Raw genomic sequence first — 14,527 nt, 5'->3', positions numbered from 1 at the left:
CAGTTGTTCTAAACATATCTTTGCCTTATATTTTATAAATGTTTTATATATAGTAAATACTAGTGCTAAGACCTGCGCGATGCGCTTTCAGCTGTAAGCAATTTTTTGAACTTATTTTTAAGCACTTATACACATAAGCAATTAGAAACATAATTGTGTAAGCCAATAACATCATAGATAGGAAGATAAATTACTATATAACTAAACATAATATTACTATATAGCTTAACATAAAAAAACCACAAGCTACATACTTAAACATTAAATTCTTAAGTTGATTTCATGCTTGATTTCTTCCGTCTCAATGACTTGACTACATCTTCTTGTGTAATGTAATTAACTTCTTGTATACCAGAGACATTATTGCAAGAACATGTTGGATTATTAGATCCATTTCCAACTGCAAATCTCGTCTTGTGGAATGAAAATTGGCTCAGTAATGGAAGACGGATTACATTGATTCAACATGATACCATATATGATAATTAATATAATTGACTTTAAGTCATATTTAAAAACTTTTTAAATGTGCTAGCTTAAGCTAAGTATACAAAGCATCACCATAATCCAAGTATTAATATCACGAAGGTTTATATGCCGAGGAAAAATTAGAGTTGATTGCGTGTTGTAGACGCATGTTATTGATATAAATCTTACAAAAATGAAATACCTATCTCAGCTGCTAACTTTGATTTTGTTTATGAATCTTTTTAGATTTTCAATTGAAGTCGTAAGTCTTCCTTGTAGAGGAGCAACCCCTTATTTCATCATTACATGGTAAGCAAACACTCATTGTAATTTGTATATGGACAAACTAAATATGTACCATAAATTGAAAACATATATAGTTTTCTTGTTTAATAATGTTTTGCTTTGTATCAAAAAGTTAAAGGTAGAAAATAAAGTGTCTGGAATGTTCTCATAGCTAAACTGAAACACATTGCAATAATTTTGTTGGTGTAGGAAACAGGTAATAGAATAATATTTATGAAAGAACCCTTTATATTGTGTTTGAGACTCTTGATCCATAAAACAACGGTTTGTGGCTTCAAATAAAGATAAATATCTACAAATATATGTGAAACACTTACAATGATGTGAAGGGAGTGGAAGGAAATAAAGGGACCCAACCTCCACGTCAGCCACTTCGCCCCACATACCACGCCCATTGGGCGAACCACCTTCTCGGAGAACCCTACACATCGCCCTTGTCCCTTTCAACAAAATAAAGGAGTCGTTGGAGCTCTTAAATGGGGCCAAGTTTCAATAGGAAAAAACCATCTTTTTTCCCTTTATTTCTAATATTTTACCTATATAATTCATCTTTAATCTTCAACAACAACACTTTCACGGTTTCACCTCTTTTCTTCTCTATTTATTTTTTTTACAAAATGTTTCCTAACAACTTGAACAACAACCACCCTATTAACCCAATCATCGCTATCCACAACCAAAATCAACAACCTGATTTGATGGACGATCTTAACGCATTCAACAACGCGGCTCTTTTTCAAATGATTCAACAAATGAATGTGAAAGTGTTGGAAACATATAAAAAAGAGATGTGTTGTAAAGATACAGAAAAAGGACAACATTAATTCAAATATCTACATGATCTTAAGTTGAATCATAATTCATAAATCATAATTTATAAGTAAAAATCTAATGTTCACACTATTATTGAAAAGATGTTCATCAAGCGATATGACAACGCCACCAGAATGATTTCTACATAGTTTTCTAAAGTGTCACGGAGTCTATATAGTTAAAACACCGTCCCAATACTTTCGGCATAATTTTTCTTCATATTCGACCGTAGGATTTTCGCAGCAAAAGCATATTAAAGGACCATCTGTTCATATAGTTAAAACATCTGTTCATTCAGCCACAAAAGTGGCTATACATTCTTTGATTAATCAATGTATGGAGAATATACTACATGTCTATATCATTGGATGCTGATCTCCTAACATAGAGGAACTTATAATTCAACAAAGAAAGTAACGTCTAAACATATAAACAAAAAAAAAAAAAAACAAAGATCATAAGCTCAATACATTAATTTATCGATACCCAACAACAACAACAACAACTGTACCCAATCCCTGTGCGGGGTATGGGGGAGGTGAGCTGTAGACAGTCATACCTCTACCCAAAGGTAGAGAGACTGTTTCCATAAGGACCTCAGGCCAAGCATATGTAAAAACCGTAAAAAGAGTAAAGTGTTTATACCTGTCTGCCGAGAAAATGCCAAGACGATATACATGTCCGCTGGGTATGGCTACATTAAGAGTAGGAAATAGTAGCAAACGTACGGCCTAAAAGTACCTAAGCACAATACGTAAAATCTAGGAACCATAATACGCAAAAAAACAACATAAAAATGAAGGAACATAATACACAAAGTCTTCAGCAAGGATCTCAAACAAGAGGTACAAACCACCAGGACAACCATACCTATATGTAAGAAATGACTAAACACTAAGGGCCGCAAAGCCAAACTAATCCTAGTCTACTCGCTAAAACGCTCCAAAACGACACAGGTAACCTATACACCTAGTCCTCTAGACACCGTCTACTGAGAACACCCGAGAACAAAAAAGAAAAGTAGCGTCAAACGCCCTAAAAGTGTAACTAAAAGCACTCATCAAAACACATATAATAACAACCATGTATAACGTAGACAAATTTAAAAGTGTTTCAGCATAAATCCCAAACCTACCTACATATAGGGAATGAACTAAGAAATAACTAAAAGCACTCATCAAAACACATATAATAACAACCATGTATAACGTAGACAAATTTAAAAGTGTTTCAGCATAAATCCCAAACCTACCTATATATAGGGAATGAACTAAGAAAACCTAGTGCCCGATAAGTCCAAGGAAAATAACGGGTGGTGCGCAACCTATGAAACACATTAACTAAGCCGCCTAGCTAGACATTAACTTAATCCTAGCAAAACTCCAAATAGTTGGTGTATCCATACAAAGATCTGTCATATACAAGTATCATACCTCCATTTTACACTTATAAAATCAAATTCATAGCCTAACCATGCTTGGGAGTCAAAAAACATGTTTTTACATTATGCGTAGGTGAAATAGAAAAAATAAATCATTCTCTATATACAACTGGAGAAAAACATGACCCCAATTAAATACAACTACACTCATAATTTACAATAGGTGGACTAAAGTAAACACGACTTCTAATACATAGTGTGGTTGTATTAACTATTTAAGAGTCAATGTATTTAGAGAACATACGTTTGAGCACCTTACACACAAACAATGATTGTAAGGTTTAGGAAAATTATAGATAAAAACCTAATAGAATTATTACAGAAAAAAATGATACTAAAGTTTTAGGAAATTACTTATTGTATTAAGTTACATAATTGATTAATGGTACGTGTTCTGCCATAGATTCAAGTTGTTCATAGGCTGACGGTTTAACCAAAACAGCCCGTTTAGACCCAAATCCAAGCCCACCTGACCATTTCTCTTAACACCTTTAGAAATCAGTAATTGCCTTCTGTACAGGCTTCTCTGCTTGATTAGATGTTATTTGGCACCAATAATTTATACTCAGTATTCCATACAATCATGCATACCTTAATTTGTAATCGTAATTCCTTGACTGAAGGAGCATTTTTAGTTGGTAATGCAAAGCTCAAGTAAGCTTTAGCCCTTATTTTAATCTTTCATGTTCTTGATCTTCATATCCACTTCCTTCCATTCTTGCAATACTACATCTTCATCATACTAAGTGTTGCACCATCAAGCTCTCCCTACCAAACAATCAAAACAAAGAAAACAGATAAACTATTATCCTTTTGCGATGACTTTTATAACTTTTAGTATTTTCTCGTACCCTTATGCCATTGACTGAAATTCAGAGTATAAAAAGTTCAAAACTCTATTTGTTTTTAGAAAAAACATGTATTCATATAACAAAGATTGTGTTATAAGCATGCCAAGCATGTACAAAGTATCCATAAAAAAAAATACTTTTATGATCAATTCAAGACCGACATCGTAGGTAGCATGGTTGAATTTAGTGGTTATCACCCTTGCCTTTGAAGACAAAGGTCATGGGTTCAATCCTCACCTCACACAAAGGCCGGATGTCCTATTCTATCATTTAGATAGAACATGGAAGCAGTCTATTTACATTGGTAGAGGTAACACTGTTTACATCTCAACCCCCATATACCGTCGAGGTATTGGGACCAAAAACCCGTTGAAGACGGCATTGTGTGTTACAATTTTTTCAAGACCGACATCAAATAAGTAGATGAGAAAGGCTAAAAAAAATGCCTCTGATTAAAGTATACGCAAAATTAGAAGTTTAAATTAGTTGTAATTCATTTACCAACTAAAATGATATTTCTGGGATAACCACCCAAGCCAACTTCATTGACCAGTCGGACAAATCCCCGAGCTCCACGAATACCCTGTAAACCGAGGGAAAGTAAAATGAGATATTTATTTTATAGATATTCAATTTTCAACAATAAAATTAATAATTAAAAACTTAATCATTAAGTCGAATTTCATGTTTCTTTTTTAATTTAATAAACAAAAATAACCGTCAATTACTTATATTTTACTTAATACATATAGACATTCTTAATACACTCAGCCACTTAATACACTTAGTACTTAATGACACGGGCCTAACTATTTCTATGACATCTATATATCTATACAAAACATATTAAAGCAAAGATTAAACCTTTTCCCATTATTTAACATCTCCTTCTAGTTCTGTCCATTATTTCCTTCTATATCAACATCTAATCCTAAAACAAATCAACAACAAAATCATCAACCTATAGTCAAAAGGTAAGCAATTATATATAAATACAAATTTGGAAAATACACTTAAAAAACCAAGTATTTCCTTTCATATATCATTGATAACACCATTACAATGTGTTCATACAAATTGGATGCAAAAAGATTTAGTATTACAACAGAACTATACTTTAGACATGTTTGATTCAAATCATCATTTAAAAAGTAAACATCAAAAAACGTGTTATTCAAATCATCCTTCAACTATGGATAAAATGTTCCAATAATACATATTATTAATTAATATTCTATTAACCACATCAAAATTAATATTTATAACTTTTTGGATACCCTTTAATATGTCTAACTTTTTGAATATCCTTTTTTATCCACATCATCATCTATCTTTTAATTTTATTTGATTTCATATTTGATTTTCTTATAAATCTTCTTATAGATTAGTATTATTAAAAAAAAAACGCTAAACGTATGTTGTAATCTTTAAGAATATAATCATTTGTGATACTACATGAATCTATAAAACACTTATAAGGTGGATGAGAACAATTGTCAAACCTTAGTATTAGAAATCATATTTATATTATGGTTGATTTATATAAAAAACAACCCGTTTGTTTTCATTACTTTTATTTTATTTATTATTCTGTCATTCTTTAATAGCTTTTAGGTATTTATTATACCATTGTGTTAACTTTGTATACGTCTAATTGTAACTTTTTTATAGGTTTCTTCCGCGTTTCACGCGGGTTATAATCTAGTAATTTATCAAATCTCAAAGTGGTATATTTGTTGTAAAATTGGAAGGTAAGGATTTAAATTTGAGTTGTCCCAAGGCATATAGGTTATATCCATTAGCATTTTTGGAGATGAGCCCATAGAGGCCATGGTCCTTGCGATTCGAGCATAATCGTGTTATAAAACGTTACGAAAGGTTGAAATTATAAAGACTAAGATAATATATGGTGTTTATTTATACAGGGGTTGGGTATTATAAAACTAATTAAGGTAAAATAAGTAAGATAATCTTGACTCTTAGATCATGGTTAAAATGATGCACGTAAAAATATGATGTGACCGGTGATGTCGCAAGTAAAGGCCCGTAAAAATGCTTCTTTTTTTTAACGGCAAGCAAAAACTTTGAATTACTTAAAGAAGAAAAAAACATTTGATGGGGTTGGTCGTTTATTCAACAGGTGTAACATATTTCTAAAATTACATGGTTGGATAAGGTATAGGCTCCGTTCTTCCATCATAGTGGTGGTGCATTAAGCCTCGCAGTGCATCTACTCAGTGGTTATAGTCTCGGAGAAACATTATTACTCCTTAAACCTATAAGATGCATCTAGTGGTTAGATTGCTAGAGGTCATAATTACAATTATAATTACATTATTGAGGAAAACCACCTTTTGAAGTGACATGAAAAGGATAGTTTAATTTCAAAGAGACGTATATGTTTCAAAAAAATAGAAAATTATACATGACTTTGTCATATCGTTTTTTATAAGTTTTGTTACTAGAAAGTTATACATGACTTTGTCATATTGTTTACTGATGGGTTTTTTTACTACACAATTTTGGTTTTGTATCAATAATATATTAGAAAAGTGCGTGTGCGGTTTTATGTACTTAAGCTAGATATAAAACTCTAATATTTGTTGTATAATAAATAAATGATTGACCTTTCGTGTATTTTATGAATTAAAAATTTAGTATGTGAGGGTTATATATATCTCCCCTTCCTACTAAAGGAGCTTAAGTGATGATCTCATTTAAGCTTACTTGTCAAATGCTTAAGACACTTTCAAGAGATTATACACCTTATTTACACCTAATTGCTTATGTCACAATATGTTTACGGTACAAAAATTTGTATATATATATGTAGAGGTTAGTTATTGTAAAATAACTATTATTGTAAAACAAATAAGACAACAGTTGAGCCCTTAGATCAAATAGATCAAGAATTCAATTAATTAACTCTTTTTAAATAATGATTTTAACGATTAAGGACATAGTTGTCATTTGCTTCAATCTATTTATTTCTCTTTCTTCCTAAAAATTTGATTTTTTTTCTCGTTTTAATCATTTCTAAACTTTTGCCTTCCTATACTATTTTGACTTGCAGGTCGAATCCCCATCGTCAACTATAGAACAAAATTCATACAAAGAAGTATCATGATCATTTATTTATTTTATAACCAAATGAGTATGATGATTATTTATTTCTCTATACAAAAATTACAGAAAGGTTAATTAAAAAAAGGTGAGTTAACAAAACTACGTTGACATCTCAAGTGTCATGCCAAGGAACACATAACCTTAGACACACTCAAGACATGATAATGTGAAAGTAATTATTCGACATGGATGCACCCAAGAATGTTGCCATATGACAGCAAAGTCACATACACAACTCAAATGTCATGCCAAGGAAAACATAATCTTAACATTCATTGGATCTAAACACATCATAATAGCCAATAAAAAAAGGACGTACATCAAATAAAGGCATTCAAGGTCGCATAAACCCCTTAAACCCTCAACTTTCTTTGTATTCAAACATATCAGTTGAGCCCTTAAACTCTTTGTATTCAGTAGCATTACTAATGATATTGAAGTCCAACCCAGAAGCCAGGTCAAACGGCTTCTGTTTGACCCATAAATTTCACAACAGCCCTGAAATTTCACAACCGTGAAAAAACATAAACCACTGTAAGAAATCATTATGACCAAACCCCGACTTAATCATTTTATCAATAAAGAGAAAGATTAAAAGACGGATCTTTAAAAAAATATATTTAAATTAATAAAAATCACCTATAAACGGTGATTATCTATAAAAAAAAATTAGTCACAAAAAATCGTAACCAAAATATATATAAAAAATACTTATTATACAGATCTATACCAAATATATATAAAAACGATGATGATCTAAAACCCAGATCTAAAAAAAACCCCAACTTTAGAAAAATTAAAAATTGGGGGACGATGATGATGAATCTGACGACGATGAATCTGATGATGAGAAATTCACACAAAACCACTGCAAAATCTGATGAAGACGATGATGATGATTAAAGTTTACATGCCATTATCATATTTTGGAATTAAATCCGAAAATCTGAATTTGATGTAAAGATACACGAAAATTTTGAACCAAAAGCTTCTCAACATACCAGAAACCCTGAAAATAGTATGTGTTTTGTAGATAAAAATCCGAGAAAAAGAGAGAAATATAGATCTTAGAGCTGACAATATTTCAAAATTTGAAGAGTAAAACCGGGTATAGGAGATGAATATCTATATCTGATAATCTAATATACATAAACTCTCACACACACTAAGTCACCTTAAAAAACACACCAATTTCATCATCAAAACATCACAAAAATGACGTGGCTACGTTCATTAGCTGAAATCTCAGCTTTGTGACATAAGCTTCTTGTCATCCTTTAGTAGTAGTATATATATATATAAAATAAAATAATAAGATTTTACCCTAAACCTATATATGTATGTAGCTTTAATCTTTGACTTTTGTGTGTGTATTTAGTTTCCAAGATTAGATTTTAGGTTTATTTATATATATATATATATATATATATGTATGTGTGTACTATGTATCAGTGTATGTGTTTGTGAAAGGATTGGATGTATGTTGTCTGTCTACGTCTACAATTAACAGAAGAGAGAGAAGAGAACAGAGTGGAGAACGGGCGGAAAAAAATGGGCGCGATTTTTAATTTTTGAAAACTTTTCCTTCTACAATTACATACTATGAATTTAACCATCAAAATAATCTTTATCTCTCTTTCATTCTCTGTTTTTTTTTCTTATATATAAAATATTTATGGGGTTTGGTGCATAAATTGTTTGTACATTTACCATAAAAATCAAGGACGGACTTTTAACATGGAAGGTATAAGTTTTTTTTGCACGCTAAATACAACCCCATTTCCCAATATTTATTAGTTATATATATATATATATACAATCTCGGTTACGAAGATCTAGATACCTGATTTTTTTGTTTAATAATTTCTACAGGAACACAAATTGAAAGAACTATTTATGGCTTCTGATTTCCATTCAAGATATGAGGAATGCTTGTTGATCTTATATATATAATATATATATATACTACAGGAACACAAATTTTACTTCAAAGTTTTCATTGTTTAACCTTTGTGTTTGTACTTTTGGTAACCTAAACCCCTCTTGGTTTTGGATTTTATTATTTAGGGTTTTTGAATCAGGGATTTGGGTGAAGATGATGATAAAAAAGTTATATTCAGGTCTCTTTTCTTTTTTTCTTCCAAGAATTCTTTTGATTAATGTTTTCTGCTTTGTAGTATTCAGGTTTCTGCAGGAGCTAACATTGAAAGAACAATCAAGGCATGCGGCATGGAAGGTACCTGATGCTTCAAGACTCCTTTGGTTATGAAAAGTAGATTATGACATGTTCACTTAATATTATGCCTATATGATAATCCATTCAAAACAAGAATTTGGAATTTGGAAAAAGGACTTCTGGTACTTTTTGAGTATGGGTGAAAATTTGGAATTAAATGTATGAAATTTTACATAAATAATGGGTATTTAACATATGGCAAAAAATGTTTGTGGGCGTAATGGTTTTCTTAATATTTCAGTAATTAGCCATTTGTTTGGGCGTCTAAACTACAATAACGCATGGAAAAGGTACGAAAACCTGTTTGTTTGGGCATCCAGAATACAATAAGGAAGCTTTTTTTCCCAACCAAGTTTTTGCAGAGGCTGAGATTTTGGAGAAATGATATGAGTTCATGGATATAATAATAATAGTTTTATTTGAAATGCATGAATCATTTGCTTGCAAGTTTTAATTAAAAAGCTTAAACTATGGTTTGTCTTAAATTACTTAACAGTTAAATGAATTACTTCAATATATTGATATTTGATTTGAAATAAACATAGGACCTGTATTCAAAAGACTCTCGGCAACACTAAGTAATTAACAAATTGAAATTGATGGTAATCTTAGGAGTCACGGCTAACGGCTGCAACTTTCTTTGATGCAGCCATGTTGAATCATTGGTCTTACTTTAACATGTCTGAGCCATCATAGTGTTCATGCCCAAATCCTTCCTAGATACAAAAGTTGGAAGTTATAAATTGCTTTGTGACAATATAAGTTTGACATGTATTAAACCTCACCTCCCCCCCCCCCCCCCCCCCCCCCCCCCCCTTGATTTTTATGGTCAACCCACCAAATAATACATGCACACTCACCAAATGTATGTTAATTTGTTAGCTATTCAAGATTTAAGTGGATTTTTGGTTAATGAGCATACACATTAAGAGGTTGGTTGATGGTGAGGTGTAGGTAATCCAAGAGGCCAGGATTGTGAAAGAAGGCCAATTTGAAGATGTTGGACCAAATTTGCAGCCTACTGGTTTGTGAATAGGAATGAGGTATGCTTTTGATTTACAGGCTTTTGCTAAAACAAATCCATGGTTTTAATTGTGTCTGCGTATTTGTGTACATATGTGAGTTAATAGTTAGCTAAAGTATTTGTTAATAGCTAAAAACAGATTTATTAAATGTCTGATAGATATGTTTGTGTAATATCTTGGGGTTTTTGAACCGCAACATTGCTATGTTACACAGATGATTGAAAAAGTTTTGTTAAACAATGTTTATTTCTTGAATCTGAAATGGAATCTTGATCCTAAATTTTGACTTCTTGGAAAATTTTCATCTTTGTTGTCATTCCGGTTGTAAGAAGTAATCATTATTTTGCTTATTTGTTTTCCTTGCAGAATCATTTTCTGTCGTGTACATGAGGATTTTTCTGCCAGAATCCAGTATGGAGGCTTTTGGTTTTGTATTCAGATATACCTTTACACTCACACACATCTCTTTATGACTATTTATTCAGGAGGAGTATATTAAACATGATCCAAAAGGGTAGGTTAAAAAGGGTGCACCATAGCTTGGGTGATTTGGGATTGCTATGGACTAAGAAGCAAGAAAGAAGATACATGACTTACTTGATGATGTGAACGAAGAAGTTTTTGAGGATGAAGATGACTTTTTTGTGTATTAGGGCATGAAAAATTACCTTTGGATGATCGTGTAAACTCAAATCAAAGGTATCTACACCCTTTTGTTCTTTCTATCTTTGTTTGGGGTATTTAAAAAGTGCAGCATAGCTGAATATTTAGCATTATATTAGGTATGTAACGATTGTTAGTAAGCACATGGTTGACATATACATTTTATTAGGGGTTCGAAAGAGGCTAAGAAGACTTATAAACAGCTTGAAGTCTCACCAGTTGGGGTCGGGCTTATGGGAATTAGAAGTCTTATTGAATGACTTTATTTTTTGTAGATGCATCCTTGATAGATTGTATAGATTTTAGAATCTATGGTGCAGGCTTGATTCAACTTCAAGTATGTTAAAATACCTTGATAGAATATGAGATTGTTCATAGTTTTTTTAGTAAACCGGAATTATTCGAAGTTGAACCAGTTAACCAAACACTCCCAAATACTTGGTATGTATGCATTATTATCTCACGTAATTCTTATCATACATACTTCTATTACGGTAAAAGTGGCTTACGGGGTTGGAAAGTAGACTTCGAGGGCTTCAAAACAGTATAAGATATGTTTAGGTTTGTCGAAAGAAAAGGGGCTCAAAAGGGGTCGTAAAACAGCCGGTCAGGGCTGTTTTTTTTTTCTGGTTCAGCAATGCTGTTTTTCTGGTTCAGCAATGCTGTTTTTATTCAGCAACTAGAAACGTGTCTGTGCAGTTTTTTAAGGCCTATAACTTTGTGTCTTTGGTTTTGGTAAAATCTGAAAGTATGAATGTATAGCATGAGGTTAGGCCTTTCAAAAGATGTAAGATTTGCTCAAAACGAATGTGCGTAAGTGGGTTAAAACTGAGTCCCTTTTGTTGAAGTTTTAGGACTGTGTGTACTATATTGTGCTTATATCGGTGTATTGAGTGCGAAACCTACTCTGACTAAATACTGCAATGGAAGCATATTAGTGCATTGGAAGAAAAGTTGCAGAATGCTTATAATGAAAATGCAAAACTTAAAAGTGAAGCATAGGGAAGATGAGAAGCTTTGGAGTGGACTAGAGTCAAAGTTCTCCTCCACAAAGAGCTTATGCGATCAACTTACTGAAACTTTACAAACGTTAGCTTATCAGGTTCAGGATGGTAAGCGGTTTACCATTAATACTAGATACTTGTACTATGAAATAACTATGGATGTAATCATCATGGTCCTGCTTATACACATACAGCTGAGAGAGACAAAGCCATCTTCGCAAATAAGTTGTCTGAGACTTCACAGCTCTTGAAAATCTGAATGATCAAATGAAGTCTCCTTAAAAATCGTAATTTAAATCCTCAGAAGATCTCCTTAAAAATCGTAAGTTAAATCTCCCTGTATGATGTCCACCGTATTGGGAATCCTACACCGTCTTCATTTTCAGATTTATGTTAAACTTTTGAAATGTGTTGAATTTGGCTTGCAGGCGACAAAGAATTGACGGAGCTTTGCATTGACAAGGAAAATGTAGTGAAACAACTCAGAGACAAACAATGCAAAGTCTTCTGTCTTGTCAACGAAAAAAGGTATTCATAATGTTAACATATTATAATGTTTATTACTATAACTGTTTTAGAAACTTAACAAAAACTTCAAAGTGTTTCACTATCAATTTGTCAAATATCTTGCAGATAATCTATGCAAGAACTTTCAAGAGAATGTAACATCTCATGAATCAACCTGTTTTAGAAACTTAACAAAAACATCTCATACATATATAGAGGATTAGATAGTTGCTTTATGATATACATACATATATAGAGGATTAGATAGTTGCAGAAATGTGGATCTCTAAATGACGCTTGCAGAGCTAGCAAAGGATTTTGGCGACTCTATTACGAAGATGGAGCTAAAAAATATACCAGTCATTCGAGTAAGGAAGTAGCCCCCTGTTTAGTTAAATATTAAGAGTATATTTCTAAACATATACTGTGTTTTCACACGGGTTCCATGTTATTAAAAGTTTTTAACGTAAGTTGTATGTAGTATGTTGCATGTGACTCTTATGTTCATTCATTTTTATTTAAAATAACATACCTTCCTTAATTAATAAATAAAATCTTGGTTCTAATTTTTTCTAACATTATCTTGTGTTTTGACACGAGTTTTACATCTAATATGTATGTATGGTAGACCAGGGGAACATGCAAACAACAGCTCCAATCATAGTCACTTTTGCCCATTCTAATCTATTTTTTCAATCTATCTTACGTCATTTGGTAGTTTACAACTAATAATCACCACAAATTCATAGGTAGAATTTACTCATCACAAACGTACCACCCCTTCAAGTATCAAATGTTTTACTTTAAAGTAGAATAACAATGTTTTTTTTTTTTTTTTGAACAGAGAATAGCAATTATGTTAGACTAACACAAACACATACTTGCACTGTGAAAATTCGCTACCATCGTTAGGATATATAATACAGTTGTTAGGGGGTTGGATTAGGATAAGTGGTGTTCGGAGGATTTTTGTTAGAGGCTTTAAAGAGGCCCCAAACTTGGTACCGCCTAAGGCTATCAAAAAACTTAAGCCGGCCCTGTGTTACTGAACTATGATACCAACAGAGTTGTTTGTGTCGAACACACCAACGTTGCGTGCCATTGCAAAAGGAAGCATAAGATATAGGCGCTGAAAGGTTGTCTTGAGGGACCCACTGCAGTACAATTTCACACAATGCTCAAATATTGTAATTACTTTTGTAAAAGAACACTCTTGATACGAACTTATTCCATAATAGGCTTTTTCAAGCCTAAGCTAGACATAAAACTCACTCTTGAAAGCTAGCTTAAAGGAGGAACTTAGGCTTATAAACTACCAACCAATCTCATACTTGACAAATGCATTGATGAAAGGGTATGCAAATGCATACCCTATAAACATTCAAACTAGTAGAAAAAAGTCAAGTCGTAAATTCTTTTATGTCCAGACTATGTGTATTGCATATCCTTAAAAAACAAGTTGCACATCCTCTGATCGCTTTTTCATTTACGTGTCTTAGAAAGTGAATGACTCATCATCTTAGATTAATACCCCTATATTTTATATATACTATACGAGTAACATAAGTTACGTTGGCACCAACTTTGTGTGGGTTGGATAGTTTATAGTACTTTATTTATTTACTTTACTCTTTATGCTTCATATATATTGTAGATCCCAGAGTTTGCATGATTATGTTTAATTAACTACAAATGTAAACTACTTTAACAATATAAAGTAAAGAATAGAGATTGTTTAATCGGATGTATTATTAATTAAACGGTGAATACATGAATTGTTTTACAACAAAATAAAAGAGAAAATCTTGTTAAGTTTTTTGATACACTAAAAACTTAACAATTACAAAGAGAGAAAATAAAATACACACTAAGTGGTTTCTGTGGACACACCAACAAGAATGCGGCTAGGTCAATGTGATTCTTTATATAAGCAAAGGAAAGAATCACATGACAACTCAATAGATGTTGACACCTCAAGGTTGTCAACCATCTATTGGTGGATCTCCCAGGTATGCAGGGCTCTTTGCTTCCATCTTGTTTGTTTTCAAATCCGGTATGAAAGAGAAACGCCAAGGTACCATTTTGGT

General features: G+C 32.1%; 1 long non-coding RNA gene across 1 annotated transcript; it reads left to right on the top strand.

The window, feature by feature from the left end:
- The first annotated feature begins 9,101 nt into the window (after positions 1-9,101).
- LOC122594501 lies at positions 9,102-12,910 on the top strand. The gene is made up of 8 exons (XR_006323020.1): positions 9,102-9,241; positions 10,196-10,284; positions 10,633-10,677; positions 10,752-10,965; positions 11,778-12,041; positions 12,128-12,255; positions 12,362-12,461; positions 12,567-12,910. It is a non-coding gene; the product is annotated as an uncharacterized LOC122594501 (long non-coding RNA).
- Positions 12,911-14,527: the final 1,617 nt, after the last annotated feature.

The sequence above is a fragment of the Erigeron canadensis genome, chromosome 3, assembly GCF_010389155.1.
Source record: "Erigeron canadensis isolate Cc75 chromosome 3, C_canadensis_v1, whole genome shotgun sequence".
Classification (NCBI taxonomy): domain Eukaryota; kingdom Viridiplantae; phylum Streptophyta; class Magnoliopsida; order Asterales; family Asteraceae; genus Erigeron; species Erigeron canadensis.
The sequence above is the reverse complement of the archived record's forward strand: the minus strand, read 5'-3'. Positions and strand labels throughout refer to the sequence as shown.